The 10,230-nt window shown below is 39.8% G+C and overlaps 1 long non-coding RNA gene across 1 annotated transcript in view; it reads right to left on the minus strand.

The window, feature by feature from the left end:
* LOC122890455 overlaps positions 1-10,230 on the minus strand; it is a 40,436-nt gene that overhangs the window by 9,520 nt on the left and 20,686 nt on the right. The gene's annotated exons all lie outside the window — the stretch shown is intronic.

The raw sequence follows: 10,230 nt of genomic DNA on the forward strand, positions 1-10,230 counted from the left end.
TGTTGGCAGAATCCCTTCTTGCATGGGTAAGGTCAATCTTTTTCTATTAAAGCCATCAACTGATTGGATGTGGGCCACCCACATTAAAGAGAGCCAATCTGCTTTACCCAGAGTCCACTATTTCCATGTTAATCTTTTCCAAGAAAAATACCTCCTAGAAACATTGAGAATAATGTTTGACCAAATATCTGGGCACAGTGGCCCAGCCAGGTTGACACATAAAATTAACTATCACATATGGTAACATGAAGGAGTACCAGTTCTTGTTATCTATTTCCAAGGAAAACCTTCAAAGGTGGCAAAATGACTGACAGCTGAGGAGTAACTGTAGGTTGAGATGTTAAACTAGAAAGGAGAAGACTTAGTGACAAATAGTAACACAAAGATGGTAACAACTCTGTGTTCTCACCACGTGTGGATATATAATGTGTGTGTAAAATACATATTTTCAAAACACCCAATGCCTGTCCTGGGAAAGGTAGGAGGCAGAGCCAGGACTCTCAGAGGAGACAAATTTTGCCTCAAGACTGATCTGAAACATCAGGAACAGATGACTTCTGGCCATACCTGGTTCTGAGCAAACCTGGACCCTACTGATTAGTAAATATGCTAAATATCATACCTGGTTGGTAGGGAAAGTTTTGAGCATCCTTTTTAGTTTTTCATACAAATATTTTTAACTAATTTATTTTTGTTGAAAAATAATAAAGTAAGAATCAAAAGTATTTTTTACAGCAATCCACACTTTGTAGCTTTTCCAATACATTAGCTTATCCAACAACTCTTGACAGACTTACTGTTCCAAACGCCACAGTAGATATTCACACATATACACAGACAAACATTAATCACTCCTCATGACAACCTTGTGAAGTCGATGGTACTGTAATTTCCCCCCAGTCATTTCAACATTAGCTAACATTATTCTGTTTGCTAGATGGCAGGCACTATGCTAAACATTTTATATGGATTAGCTAATTTAGTCTACAACAATGTCATGAGATATACACTTTTTTTAATCCCCAATATCTAGATGAGTCAACTGGCACTGAAAAGGTTAAGTAACATCCTCAAGGCTAATGAGTTGGTAGGAACAGAATAAGGGCACTCATCAAGGTTTTCCAACCACACTGTGCTCTCCATTCTTGAATGTCCCCTCGCTTTGCAAGTTGATATTGGCAGAAGTATTGCGTAACAGGGCTGTTGTCATTTCTAGATGGCTAAGTGTATTAAGCTCTAACATTTAGCCTTAACACTGGCAACTTACACATTTCACGTGAGGAAAGTTAGCATCCCAACAGCTAAGTGATCTCTAGCTGAAACTCTGCTCCAATTTCTCATTGTTAATTCTTATCTTTAAAGAATGGGAATTTTGCTATTCCTCAAAGACTCTTTTTATGCTTTTCTTGTGCATTTTATTTAAGATGAAAAAAAAAAACCGGCATCTTGTAGATATTGTAGAGCAGAGAGGTTACTGAAGATTTGCTCCAATTCCTACCCCCACCCCAATTATCTTTACTCCTGTCCAGAGAGGAATGCTTCACCAAAGTTTTGGAACAGGAAATGTGCCTATTTCATTTTATCCCCAGCCACTAACCTAGTGCCTAAAACATGAGAAAATAGAAAACATTTCTTGAATATAGGAACAAGGATAGGTGATATGTGTACCTTTTAGGTATCTCCAAAAGTGGCAGTCTGCTTAGTTATGATAACTATCATACTTTCCATGGTATACTTTCCAAACTTCTCTGGTTAAAAAGTCATATCCAGGATATGATATCTGACACCTGGTTCTCTCTTTATTCTTTCATATAACAAGCATTTACTGAAATATTAATTCATTTATTTAACAAATATTTGCTGAGCACCTTTTATATACTAGGCAATGTGCTCGATTCTGGGAATACAGTGATGCACAAGAAGGTAAGTAAGGCCCCTTTCTCGGGGAGCTTATGTTCTAGTTGGGGGAAGGAAGTGGAAATGAATGCATCCAAAAAACAACTCAAAAAATAATATACAAGATTCTTAAAATTGTTTGAAGGGCTATGAAAAAAAGGCAACAAGGGAAGGGATGAAGAAACTAAGAGTAGCAATGAGAAGGTGACCTTGAGCAGAGATCTAAAGGATGAGGATGATGTCTCCATGCAAAATGGTGGGAAAGAGAATTCTAGGCAGAGAGAAAAGTAAGTGCTAGGGCTCCTGAGGAACAGAAAGGAGGCTGGCACTGCTCACGACCAGTGAGAAATGGGGGGAGACATGGGAGGGGAGGAGAAAGCAGGCCTTGCAAAGCTTCATGGTATGGAGTTTGCCTTTTATTCTCAGAGAAATGTAAGACAAATGGAGGGGGATGAAAAGAATTTTGTATCTACTGCAGAGAGGACTGAAGAGGGAAGAATAAAGGCAAGGAGGTAAAGGTGCCATGAACAAAGAAGTTAGCAGTAGAAATTAAAAGAAGTCAATGGGTTCAAGGCCTACATGAACTGGGTGTATGGGATAGGGACAATCTGGATTAAGTACAGGGAGGACAGAAATGGGAATAGTTTAATATCAAGAACTTTCAATTCCTATATATTAGCTTTCCATTGTCTTTTAAAGACCCAGATGTGGATATCAAGTAAGGAGCTGGATATACAAGACTTGAGTTCAAGAGAGTGTGGGGAGAACAGAGCTGAAAGTAATAAATTTGTGTATTGCCAATAGGTACATGGTGTTGAAGCCAAAGAAGTATATACAAGGATTTGCCTCTTTAAACACCAGTTATAAACAGTGCTAATCCTATGATCTTGGGCAAATAAACAGCTTCTTCATGCCTCTATTTTCTCATCTGTAAAATGGGAATGAAAGTACCACTTTTAGGATCATTGGGAAGATGAGTAAAATAATCCATGTACCCTCCCTGGTCCTGGACAAGCACTCCATGAGTATTAATGTAATTTTTCCCCCACAAGTGCCTTCACATCCACTCTAAGTATGATTGTATTAAGACCACTCAAGTCTGAGCGTCTTCATTGGGGTCACTTGGATTTGCTTGCTCTATCAAATTCTAGAAGTCCTGGCCAGTCCCCTCATTACCCTAAGTCCTCATCTGCCATCTCGGGCAGTTTTGGCCACCCTCACATGTTCACAATTCTTTAGGTAAGAAGAAGACACCAATCTCGGGGGCGAGAAGTCAATACCCTCCTGGCAGATATTACCCCTCACGAGGTTTGCTTTGAGGACCATCCTAACTGGGCTTCAGGGAAGAAGCCCTTCCCCCTTTCTCCAGACTTGGGAAGAGCAGGAAAATGCCATGATGCTCTTATACCTGTGAATCCCATTTTAAGCATCTTCCTTATATAGTTGAAGGTGGTCAATGGAAATGATAGTCAGAGGACCCATTTGTTCATCTCAAAGTAAGTCCCCCGGAAATGTGTCCAGTGTTGCTCTTTACAGTGGAAGGAATTTGTCATAAAATATAATTTGTCATTACAGCTAGCTTTCATCATCAGCCAAAATTCCAACAGCAAACTGCCCATTTCTCATCATTTATATTTTATTTTTTTAGTATCAAATTTATTACCTCATTACGACCTCCTTGCAAATAAATTCTGGCCTATGAATCTGAAGTCAAAAGAGATTTAGGAAGAATAACAGTATATGATATTGTCTTTCTTTCCATATGCTTATGGTATTAGGTAACAAATCTGAATAAGACATTATAAATATCTATACTATAAAGGAGTTCATAAATACCTGTACTAAAAAGGGTCATATGGGTGATGTTTGAATTTAAGGGAGGGTGATAATTAATTGCTTCTTCTCCTCAGAGTTCAAAGCTAATTAAGAAGTACAGTCAGATACATGGAGACCAAAACATAAGCCTTATGATTCAGAAAGGCTAGATTGGAGAATGTCATTTATCCTGTAGCAAATGTAGGCTTTCCAAGCCTCCCCTGACCCCTGCCAACTCAGAAAGGCAAGATGACAACCTGTCTTCAGAACCCTACCATATGCAACAGGAGCCATGAGCTATTGTTGGCAGGCAGATTCCCAAAGAAGGAATCATATGGCCTGTTTTTGAAGGAAGGAACAAACAGTCAGAAAAGCTTGGACAAATGGAGATCAGACCCTCCCTGCCTTCCAAATCAGGCTGGTAAAAGAGGAGAGAGATGCCACAAGTGTCCCTTGCATCATTTTCCTTCCTTCCTCCTTTAAGGTAAAGTAGGAAGAAGGATAAGAATGGCCCCTTCAGAGGTAAATGAAAAAGGTAAATGTTGTAAACATGCAGATAGTGGAGAAAGATTACCCTGAAAGTGGAAAATCCCAAGGAGGGCAGCATCATGATGTTCTTTTGCTCTGGGGATGCAACGGGTGAATTTTTAAGGGGAAGGCATGCAGGCAGCTTTCCTTTCCAACGGAAGGAGAGTGTGAGTGGAGAAGAGAGGAAAGCCAAGTAAGCCGAGGAAAAGTGAGTGGTCTAGAGGGAATTGAAAACCAAAGCTTCACTGGGGACTGGAGGCAGACAGTGAAGAGGCCGTCTGGTGCCAGGTTGTGGAGGATCTTGATTACAAGCCAAAGAGTTTCTCTTTTATTTGGTCAGGAATTGGAAAGCAGTCAAAGTTTTTGAGTAAGAGAAGAACATAATTATAGCAATGCTTTAAGAAGATTAAGTGGGCAGCAGGGTTCAGAATATATTATCTAGGGAGTGTTTGGAAGAAGGAAGATCAGTCAGATGCTCCTGTACAGGTTGGAAATGGAAGTAACATTAATTAGTATCATGGCAGTGCGACTGGAAGGCAAATGGCTTGTGTCATGCTTTAGAGTTTACAACGTTCTTAGTGCATTAATTACCTCATGTGATCCAGCAACTGTGAAAAATAAGTAGCTCAATGATAGGCATACTCTAAGAGAGACACTTCACATCATCAATAAATATTAACTGAATAAGTTCAAGGAAAACTCTAAAGGCCTTGGTGACTACAAACAGGAAGGAAGGCAAGTGGACAGTTAAAGATGACCTGAAGTCCTCAAGAACAACGATGATTTATTTCAATTTATTCAATAAATATTTACTGAGGTTCTCTATAATGCCAGGAATTGTTCCAGATGCTGGGCTGTAGCACAGAACCTAATAAATAGTTTATCCTCAGGGAGCATATATAGTAGGGAAAAGAAATCATCAATAGATGATTTGAAGAAACATAAAGTTTCAGGGAGGAAAGGGAAAAAATCAGGTTAAGAGGATAGAGGGTCAGGCAGGTGTTTTTATAGATAATGCTACCAGAGAAGTCCTTTCTCTGAAAGTGACTTCTCAGCAAAGACCAGACAGGAGTGAGTAGGAGACCCACACAAAGTTCTAGAAGAAGAGTATTTGAGGCAGAAAGAATGGTATAGGAAAATCCTCAAAGCAGACACCTACTTTGAGGTGTTCAAGAAGCAGCAAGGAGGCCTGTGCAGGCAAAGCAGAGACCACAAGGTAGGATTCGTAGGAAATGAGTAGAGAGAGAGCTAGCCAAAGGCCAAATCCCAAAGGATTTTGTAAGCCAGGCTAAGGGCCTCTGGTCTTTGTCGAGAATCATTTGTAGAGGAGCAAGCATGAACTTGCAGGACTCCAGGCACGAGATGATAGTCACTTGAACTAATGTAATATTGTTAGGGAAGATAAAGAATAGCCAGAATCTGTTTATGGTAAGGTAAACTTTAGAGGACTTTTCATTGATTTGATGCAGAGTGGGAAAAAAAATTAAGGATGCTTCCAAGGTCTGTTCCCTGAGCATTTGGGTAAATAGCAGTGTCCTTACTGAGATGGGGAATGGTAGACAAAGGAAACAAGAACTTTGCTTAGAGCTTGTTGTCTTTGATAAACCTGGAGATGTTGCAAAAGAGAGGTATGCTCCTGTACTTTGGGAGAGGAGTCAACATTAGAGACATAAATTTGAGAAGGCTTTACCATCATCAAAAATAGAAAAGCCAGGCAAGAGAAACTAGTCCTTCTATATATCCACTATTTAATTAGTATGCAGTATCTGTGAAACACTTTTTTAAGTCCTATGGGTGCAGAGCCCAAAGGTCTCACCGTTTACAAGCAAGGAGAAAATGAAATACAGTGTAGTGGGATAAGGACGATAGCAACAGATTCTGGGGAGGATTATGGGAGACAGAAATGAGGCACTGGATCCAAGAATTCAAGCAAGTCTCCCTAAAGAAGGTGACAGCTGAGAGAAGTTTGGAGGATTAAAGAAGCGTTGTTTGGGAGAAAAATTCAGGCCCAGGGAAAGGGCATTTCAGGTGGAGGGAGCATAGTTATCAGCATAGAGGCATTTGGTAGCATGACATCTGAGCAATGGCAGTTCTGTAGGTAGGACTGGGAAGGGGTGGGCTTGTGTGGGAGCGGCAGGAGATGGAATTGTTAAGGTAAGCCGGGACAGACCATGAAGGACCCTTTGAACCACACTAAGGGGGTGGGGGTGGGGTGAGAAGACGACAAGTTCCATTTTGGAGACATGAGTTTGAGATATAAATGGCACATGTCTAGAAGATGACAGAAAACAGAAGATCAGAACTCCAAGGAAGGTCAAGACCAGATTCATATTCTTATATCTCTCTGTATCTATAATAGCTCAGAGTGTGCCTCATAAGGGTGATCATTGAAGCCACAGATGCAGATTCATGATTCATGACAGAGAAATTACAGAGAAAGGAAAAGCAGGAAAATAACAGAGTTGTAGGGGGAGCCCACAGTTCAAGAACTAGAAGAGGAGGCATCAAAACTAGAAGACGAGGACATCAGGGACATTTAAGAACTGGAAGAATACATTGTCACTGTTGCCAAGGAAAGGGGATGATTTGTGAAGGCCACTGTGGTTGGCAGTGTCAAACACTGAGCGAGGCTGAGGAGGGTGAAAATGGAGGAAAGGTCATCAAACGTGGTGACCAAAGGATCCCTTGGCGACCTTTGGGTGAATAAATAAAAGGCAGGGGGTAAACTCAGCAGCTGGAGTGAGGGTGACAAGAAGTCCTGCAAGAGTGAAGGCAGAGCAAGTGGACTTCCAAGCCTCCCTTCCAAAGCCTGTCATGCCTGGCGTCTGCCTTTTGTACTCAACCTTCACGTGACCCTTTTCTCCTGGCTCTCTGTCATGTCTCCTTTATTCTCACTGACAACTGTCCCAATGTGACGGCTTCTCTTGCCAACGGCTATTCTAGCATTCAGCCCTGGAGTAAGCTAGGACCTGAATCATCAAGGACACTTATCAGAAAAGGAAATAGGTCAAGATTTACCTTGATGAAGGATGTGCTGCTGTCTTAGATTCTGTGAAATGAACAGAATCTCTCATCTCATTTTGTTTTGCCTGTTCACAGATTCTGAGTGCAGAATTAGTAACAGGTTTTACCCATTGATTTTTTTCTGAACCCATTGAAATCACTGTGTGTGTTTTCCTTAATTTTGTCAATTTAAATGTTTGGTTTTTATTTATTTAAAATGTTTTTAAATTGAAATGTAATTGACCTGTAACATTATATTAATGCCGGGTGTACAACATAATGATTCCGTATTTCTATATATTGTGAAAAGAGTATAATAAGTTTAGTTAACGTTCATCACTGTATATAGTTATCAAAATTTTTTTCTTGGGATGGGGACTTTTAAGATCTATTCTTTTAGCAACTTTCAAACATGTAATACAACATTATTAACTATAGTCACTATGCTGTACATTCATCCCTAGAACTTATTTTATAATGGCAAATCTTTAACTTTGACCATTTTCATCCTTTTTGTCCACCCCCTGCTCCCACCCTCTGGCAACCACCAATCTTTTCTCTGTATCTATGAGGTTGGGGTTTTGTTGTTGTTGTTTAATTCCACATATAAATGAGACTATATGGTGTTTGTCTTTCTCCTTCTGACTTATTTCACTGAGGGTGAAGCCCTTAAGTTCCATTTATGCTGTTGCAAATAGCATGATTTCAATCTTTTTTATAGCTGAATAGTATTCCAGTGTGTGTGTCTGTGTGTGTGTGTGTCACACATGTGTGTGCATGTGCATCACATCTATTTTTTTCCAATTTATTTATTTTCAGAAAAACAGTATTCATTATTTTTTCACCACACCCAGTGCTCCATGCAAGCTGTGCCCTCTATAATACCCACCACCTGGTACCCCAACCTCCCACCCCCCCGCCATTTCAAACCCCTCAGATTGTTTTTCAGAGTCCATAGTCTCTCATGGTTCACCTCCCCTTCCAATTTTCCCAAAAGCACATACCCTCCCCAATGTCTATAACCCTACCCCCCTTCTCCCAAACCCCTCCCCCCAGCAACCCACAGTTTGTTTCGTGAGATTAAGAGTCACTTATGGTTTGTCTCCCTCCCTATCCCATCTTGTTTCATGGATTCTTCTCCTACCCACTTAAGCCCCCATGTTGCATCACCACTTCCTCATATCAGGGAGATCATATGATAGTTGTCTTTCTCCGCTTGACTTATTTCGCTAAGCATGATACGCTCTAGTTCCATCCATGTTGTCGCAAATGGCAAGATTTCTATTTTTATCCATTCATCCATTGACAGACACTTAGGTTGTTTCCATAACTTGGCTATTGTAAATAATGCTAATATGAACATGAAGTGCATATATCTTTTCAAATTAGTGTTTTAATTTTCTTTGAAGAAATACTCAGAAGTGGAATTGTTGGATCATATGATAGTTCTATTTTTAGTTCTTTGAGAAACCTCCATACTGTTTTCCATAAGTAAGTGGCTGCACCAATTTACATTCCCACTGGCAGTGCATAAGAGTTTCCCTTCTCCATGTTCTTATCAGCTCTTATTATCTCTTATCTTCTTGATAACAATTTTCACAGGTGTGAGGTGACATCTCATTGTTTTTAATCTGTATTTCCCTGATGATGAGTGATGCTGAGCAAATTTTCATGTACCTGTTGGCCATCTATATGTCCTCTTTGGAAAAATGCCTATTCAGATCCTCTGCCCATTTTTTAATTGAATTGTTTGGGCTTTTGCTATTGAATTGTATGAGTTTTTTTAAAAAAAAAATACATTTTGGATATTGACCCCTATCATATATATATTTGCACATATTTTCTCCCATTCAGTAGGTTACCTTTTCATTGTGTTGGTGACCTCCTTTACTGCACAGAAGGTTTTTATTTTTTTATTTTTTTTTTTTAAGATTTTATTTATTTATTTGAGAGAGACAGTGAGAGAGAGCATGAGCGAGGAGAAGGTCAGAGAGCGAAGCAGACTCCCCATGGAGCTGGGAGCCTGATGTGGGACTCGATCCCGGGACTCCAGGATCACGCCCTGAGCCGAAGGCAGTCGTCCAACCAACTGCGCCACCCAGGCGTCCCGCACAGAAGGTTTTTAGTTGGATGTTTATTTTTGCCTTTGTTGCCTTTGTCTTTGAAGTTAGACCCAAAAAATCATCGCCAAGACTGATGGTCAAGAGCTTACCCTCTGTGTGATCTTAAAGAGTTTTATGGTTTCAGGTCTTCATTTTCGTCTTTAATCCACTTTGAGATTTTATGTGTCGTATAAGGTAGTAGCCTAGTTTCATTCTTTTGCATGTGGCTGTCCAGTTTTCCCAACACCATTTATTAAAGAGATAGTCCTTTCCCTGTTGTATACTCTTGGCTCCAGAAACTCTTTAAGAACACTTTCTATTAGGAAGAATACCCACCTACCTGTTAACAGTAGTTATCCACCCAGGTCCTGGCTGGTTGTGTTGAAGGATACCTTTTAGTTTTTACAATATAAATCATTTTAATGTTTTAGCTTATTGTTGTTGTTATTGTTTTATAACAAAAAAAACTTGTTGGTTATCTAATTTTAAGCACTTTGTTAAAAACAAAACAACAACAACAAAAAAGATATACCCTTTCTTCTTCTAATCTGTATAGTTACTATTTGGCTAAGACCATCTATACTTTTCTTTGTGTCTCCCTTCCATCAATCTTTGGCAGCCAGGATGAACTCAATGGAAATGTTGGCAGACTCGAGTCAGACTTTCATTCCCTTTAATGTCATGGCCATATCTAGATAATTGTTCTCTTACATCAATTGATACCTGGCTTTTAATGTAATTGGATTTTTTTTTTTTAAAGGAATCTCTTTTTTTTTTTTTTTAAGATTTTATTTATTTATTTGACAGAGAGAGATCACAAGTAGGCAGAGAGGCAGGCAGAGAGAGAGAGAGGAGGAAGCAGGCTCCCTGCCGAGCAGAGAGCCCG

Source organism: Neovison vison, chromosome 11, assembly GCF_020171115.1.
Source record: "Neovison vison isolate M4711 chromosome 11, ASM_NN_V1, whole genome shotgun sequence".
NCBI lineage: Eukaryota > Metazoa > Chordata > Mammalia > Carnivora > Mustelidae > Neogale > Neogale vison.